General features: G+C 62.2%; 1 long non-coding RNA gene across 1 annotated transcript; it reads right to left on the minus strand.

Annotated features, from left to right (window-relative positions):
* Positions 1-2496: 2496 nt before the first annotated feature.
* On the minus strand, positions 2497-5994 carry LOC128312281 (uncharacterized). Its single transcript, XR_008291375.1, has 2 exons — positions 5341-5994; positions 2497-4646 (listed from the first exon to the last, which is right to left on the minus strand). It is a non-coding gene; the product is annotated as an uncharacterized LOC128312281 (long non-coding RNA).
* Positions 5995-6268: the final 274 nt, after the last annotated feature.

The following is a 6268-nucleotide window of genomic DNA, read 5'->3' on the forward strand; positions in this document are numbered from 1 at the left end:
CTTTCCCGAGGTCTGAAAGACGTGTGCCCTCTGCAGGCACTGCCACACGCGTGGCCAGACCCCCGACCGCGACACCCCCAAAATTCCACTTACGGGCCCCAGCAGACACAACCAGCACCCGGTCGCTCGTCCCCCAGCCCGTCTGAGGCCACCCAGGGGTCCCCTGCCCACCCCCCCCCCGGGGCTCCCAGTCCCTTCCAGATTCTAGCGCGTTCCCTCAGCCACACCCTCATCTCCAAGGGTGCTGAGGACGAAATGGAGGTCCTTTTGGCCCTGACTCTTCCCGCTTCTCTGACCGTAGCCTGGGGAGGGTCACGGCTGCCAGACAAGCCTGTCTCTGGGGCTCGGGGAGGGCCGGGGTGTAGAGGCTGGGTCCCAGGGACTTGGCGCAGACCCCCTGCGACCCACCACCAGCTGGCAGGGAGAGCCTGTCATCTGGGATGACAGCTCATTAAGCCTTCAGGCCCTCGTGTTCTCCCGGGTCACCTATTCCCAGTGGCGGTGGGTCGCAGGGGGTCTGTGCTTCAGAGCAAGAGGTCCCTGAATGGGCGGGGACACACTGTCAGTATCGGAGCCTCCGGTGGGAAATGAGTGGGGCGGCTCCTCAGCCCCAGGCCCCCTCCCCACGGCTCAGCTGGCTCCGCCCGGGCCTGCCCACGCCACCTCGGCGGTCCCCTGGACCTGCTGTTCCTGGACCCGCCACATCCCTCCCTGGTTGTCCCATAAGGGCCCTATTCTGGGACTCAGGCTCAGCTTCAACGACGCCTCCTTGGGGAGGCCCCCAGACACGCTCTGGGAATGCCCCCCTCCCTCCCCGCACATCATGTTCCTGCTTGATCTGCTGTAGGACACTTGTTCGTTTCCTGGGTTCTCAGGAGCGACAGAAACGTGGTCACCAAGCCTGGGTGGGCAGAAGTCTGAGATCGAGGTGTGGCAGGGCTGAGCCCCCACCCTCACCCCACCTCGTCCTGTCCCCCAAGGCTCCGGGGGTGGGGGGTGGTCCCTGCCGCCTCTCCCGGCTCCCGGACGCCCCAGCTGTGTGCCCTTCATTCCGTGTCTTCTGTCCCCAATCCCCGTCTTCTCTCCTCTGGACGCCAGCCCTCGGTGCGCAGCCCTCGGTCCAGGATGACCTCGTCTCACGGTCTGTGACATAATCGATCGCATCTGCAAAGACCCTGTGTCTGAATCAGCCCCCAGGCGGGCGTATCTTCTGGGGCCCCATCCAGCCCAGCACGCGCCCCCCTCTCCAGAATGACCCTGCACACTTTCTCATTTGTTGCCAGCTTCTCCTGGAAGAAGTAGGCTGCCTGAGAGCAGGGCCTCAGTTCCCCTGCTCACGGCCACCTGCCCAGAGTGGCCCTGCCCTTCCCCCAGGCAGCCTCAGCCTTGCCTGCTGCCCACCGTCTCCGTTTCACACTGGCCGGGTGGGAGGCACGGGCCCCAGAGCCCACACCCAGCGGCCGAGCCCCCGCTTCCCTCTGAGTAAGGACCCCCGTGCTCTTTCCAGGACCACAGCAGGTCCTGGGCGGGAGCGTCTGTCCTGGGGCCCGGAGCTGGCCTCGGCAGGAGGCCGGGGCCGCAGCGGGTATAGCGGACCCCAGAGAGGAGACCTTGTGCCTTTGTGCACGAGCTGCGCCTCCCCCACACGCCCTCAGTGACCCCTGGGTGATGGAACTGAACATGTCACTTGTCATTCCCCCAGTAATTACCCCGGAAAGGTGCTCTTGAGCAGAGCGTTGCCTTCCAGGGGTGGGGAAGGGGCGGGCCCAGTGCCCTTTTAGACCCGAGACCAGGAGGCAGGTCCAGGCCTTGAGAAAGGCTCCCCTGTTCCCTGCTGTGCTGACCTTCTCCCAGGGGCGGGCCCTTCCAGGTCTCAGAGAAGACAGGGCTCCCCGGACCTCTTGACACCCCAGCTCTGTGGAGACGCTGGTGCTGTCCATCCTGACAAGGAGCCGGGACACCGGGGCACCGGTGGGGGGCGTGGGGCGGCCTGTGTCCACAGCCCTGCTGAGGCTTGCAGACTCGGGGGTGCTAAGGGGCGCCGGCAGGCCACGGCAGGGTGTGGGCCCAGCCCTCAAGGCAGATAAGATGTCACCTGATGCCACGTTCCATTTGCAGGTGTCATGTGGGTGTGAGAAGGGACTCACACGTCAACGGAGCAGAACAGAGAACCAGGCACGGGGCCACACCTCAGGGCCTGTGGGCTGTTCGACAAAGGTGCTGAACAATGGAACATCCACAGGCAAACAAAGGAGCCTTGACGTCAGCCTCACTACCTCCTTTACAAAACCAGCTCAGTGGTCATGGGCCTCTGTGTAACGCAATTTAGGAGAAATTTGCATGACTTGGAGTCAGGTGAATCGGCACCATGTCAGAAAGGCAGATTAGCAAACTGGAGGTCATCAAAATGCAAGATTTCTGCTCTGCAAATTCCAAATAAAAATTCTTTATTTTTTTATTAAAAAAATTTTTTTTAACGTTTATTTATTTTTGAGAGAGACAGAGACAGAATGCGAGTGGGTTAGGGTCAGAGAGAGAGGGAGACACAGAATCCAAAACGGGCTCCAGGTTCCGAGGTGTCGGCACAGAGCCCGACGCGGGGCTCCAACTCACGGACCGTGAGAGCATGACCTGAGCCGAAGTCAGAGGCTCAACCGACTGAGCCACCCAGGCGCCCCTCAAGAGAATTCTTTTTTTTTTTTTTAATTTTTTTTTTTTAACGTTTATTTATTTTTGAGACAGAGAGAGACAGAGCATGAAGGGGGGAGGGGCAGAGAGAGGAGACACAGAATCGGAAGCAGGCTCCAGGCTCTGAGCCTTCAGCCCAGAGCCCGACGCGGGGCTTGAACTCACAGACCGTGAGATCGTGACCTGAGCTGAAGTCGGACGCCCAACCGACTGCGCCACCCAGGCGCCCCGAGAATTCTTTAAAATAAAGCTGCACTCTGGAATAAGTGTTTGCAGATTTCATAATCCCCCCCCCAAAAAAACCCCAAAACACATGGAACACTCCAAGCCTCAACAGTAACAAAGTGAATGGCCCAATAAAAATGAGCAAAACGCTGGAACAGACGCTTCCTCAAAGAGGACACCCGGGCGGCAAAGGGCCATGGGAGCGAAGGTGAGGGTTGCCGGCCCTGAGGTGACAGCAACTCATACCGTCCGCAGCACGGGATGCCGAGTGGCGGAGAGGATGGCCGAGAGCAGGACCCTGGTCCACAGCTGCTCCGGGGAACAGCTGGGCGATTTCTCACAGATCGGAATATACCCTTGGCCTTACGTACGACCCGGTGACCTCTCCCAGGTCTGCACGTAAAAGAGAAGAGAACGCAGTCACACGTCTGCGGATGGGCATGACAGCTCAGCCGTAATTGCTAAGAACCAGACACGCCCCACAGGCCTTCACCTCGAGCGGCTCGAGCAGACCCAGGGCCGCCCGTGCGATGGACTGACACGACGAACGGAGTCAGGTGTGGACCAAGTGGACAGCTCTGTGGGTGGCAACGGCAGCCAGGCTCACGGGCGCCGTGCCGTGTGGTTCCGTTTCCGTGACGTTCTAGAAAAGGCAAAGCTCCTGGTGTGGAGGAGGGGTGAGTGGTTGCAGGGGTCGGGGACCCAGCAGGAGGGAGGTTTTGTGGGGAGTTTCAGGGGATAGAGCTGCTCTACGTCCTGAACTTGGCTACGCGGGTCTCCACGTGAGTTAATGTCCACAGAACCGTACTTAAAAATGCTCCAGGTTGAGGTGGAGAGCAAACACCCATCCGCCCCCGGCCCCGCCGGGGAGCGCGCTCCCTTACCGCTTTCTGGGCCAACACCCGAAGGCACAGCATTTCCAGCTGTTTTTCTTCCTCCAGCCCCTTGGGAGGTGAGTCCTCTGGAATCGGTTTCCCAGGGTCTCCGCGTGTGTGCGTGTGCTTGCCCAGAAGACAGGTGGGGCCACCTCGTCAGTAGAAGACGGGGCACCGGTGTCTCGGCACCGAGTGACGCAGTCCCTCGGATGACTCTGCTGGCTCGTTGGGACACAGCACCCGTTGGAAGCTAGGTTTCAGGAACCCAGCTTGACAGGAAATGTGGGACCGGCGGCCGTCTGGCTGCAACTTTCAGAAAGGGGACGTCGAACTTCGGAGCTCTGGTTCCGTGAGGGCCTTCGCCTCATGTTCATTCTTGAAGCGTCTGGGTGGAGGTGCAGGAAAACCGGACCCCCGTGCGACAGCGTGGGCTGCGGATTGCGTCAGCAGCTGAATTCAGACCCTGCCAAGTCCTGTGCAAGGGGGGGCATGAGGAGGGGACGGGCCCTCGACCCCCGATTGGGACACCGATGAAGTCCAGTTAGCGTGAGGACCGCGGCCCTCCCTCCCGCCCCCTGGTCCTCCCCGAGCACGATCAGCCCCTCTGCCCTTGCCCGGGGGCACCCGACTTCCTGCCCTTGGAAACCCTCTGCCGAGGCGCCGTGCAGGAATGGACTCGGAAGGGGTCACCCCGAGAGAGCTGCCTTCCGTGCTGAATGGAGCGGAACTCATCGGTCTGCGTGCGCGCTCCAGGGTCAGGACTTCACGAGGCGGCTCGGGCAGCTGGGGGCAGCTTCAAAGCCCGGCTGGGAACTGCTTCGTGCTCTCGTTCGGACAGGCTGAGACCCCAGAACTGCTCTGAGCGTGAAAGAGAGAAAGGGTCCTGTGTCTGTCACTCGGGGTGATCGGGAGACAGAGACCACACGGCCGTTTGAACAAAGCGTCACGTGAGGAATTAGTGACTGGTGGCAGGGCTCGGGCACTAACGGCAGCAAGAACCACACAGACATCAGAGAGGAGCCCCGGGACCCCGCCCGGGGCCGACTTCGCTGGAGGGGAGAGACATTCGTGGGGCTTGGGGCCGGTGGGCCAGGGTCCCTGTGGAATCCCTGTAAAGCCTCCAGTGGGTGAACTCCACTGGGCATCCTACTTACGGGCCAAGCATCTCGAGACAGAAGAGGAGCAGGGAGAAGGCAGCCCCCCAAGCTGGGCGCCCCCTCCCCCGCCCTCTGCTCACGGGCCCGGTGCTTGGACCCCACGCGGGAGGGGAGCCGGACAAGCTGTGGGCCTTGTGGCCACAAGGGCTCCCGCTGCCATCCTGCTTCCGGGTTCCCTTCTCTCTCCAGGCCACTTGCCTGCAGGGGCCAGCCCCACCCGTGTCTCTGGGGGGCCAAGTCCCCGGGTCTGAGCCCTTCCCAGGCCTTGGTGACTATGGTTGTCTTGTCATGACGGTCCCCAGGCAGGGAGCCCCCAGCAGGGGAGCCGCCAGGGCACCCCCGGCCCAGACATGCCCCTTCCCGCTCTCCTGGGTGCAACGAGCCTGCCCGCTCACCGTGGTCAGGGTCAGCACTGCCACCAAGTAGCCTGGAGATGAGAAGATTGTACAGCTGCGGAGGCGTCCGAGGCCGTGACCCGGGGCCGAGTGTGTCTGAGTGTGGAAGGCGGGCGTGGGGGCCGGCCGCGATGCCGGGGCCCCGCTCATCTTGCCCCGGGCCCGTCCTTCCTGGGCACAGAGCCTGGGCTCTCCCTGGGGCAGGAGCACACCCACAGCAGCCCAAGGCACAGCAGCACGGCCCCCCACTCGGGCCCTGGGTCAGCCCAGCCTGGTGGGGGGACGAGCTGCCAGTGAGGTGTGCGGATCTGACGCCACGGGATCCCCGCCTGGGACACTCACGTTCTGTCCTCTCCTCGTGGTGACTGTGTACAAAGCCCATCAGATTTCCCAGACCGCGGGAACATCCGCTCCCAGGGCAGAGCAAGGATTTGGGGACTCTGGCCGTTTCTCAGCTCACACGCACCATCTTCTCTTGGGATTATCAAGGGCAGTTCCGTTACCAAATGGTGGAACCCCCCACCTCCCACCTGCCCACCAGCTCAGGGAGCGTTATTTACTCTGGACGGAGCCCCGAGACCACTCTCTGAGGGCACCGAGGGACGCGGAAGTCACAGCACTCGCTCCCCATTCTCTCTGCTCTCTCTCAGCCCCGCGGAGCAGGTGCAGCGCTCACAGAAGCCCCGCCCTCCTCCTGGCTTGAAGAAGCAGGGGACAGAGTCCTGGGCAATTCCGGCTGCTGGAAAGGGAAGGGAGAAATCCTCGAAAGAAGGCAGCCAGAGAGCGAGAGCCCCAAGTGCTTCACGTGAACTGTCTGAATCTCAGGCTCACCCTACGACGGGAACGGGCAAGGCAGACTCCGTGCCGCCCAGCTAGGGCCGAAAGAAGAACCTGCCACCATGCAGGGGAGGCTGACTGTGCAGCTTGG

Source organism: Acinonyx jubatus, chromosome D4 (genome assembly GCF_027475565.1).
Source record: "Acinonyx jubatus isolate Ajub_Pintada_27869175 chromosome D4, VMU_Ajub_asm_v1.0, whole genome shotgun sequence".
In the NCBI taxonomy this organism is placed as follows: domain Eukaryota; kingdom Metazoa; phylum Chordata; class Mammalia; order Carnivora; family Felidae; genus Acinonyx; species Acinonyx jubatus.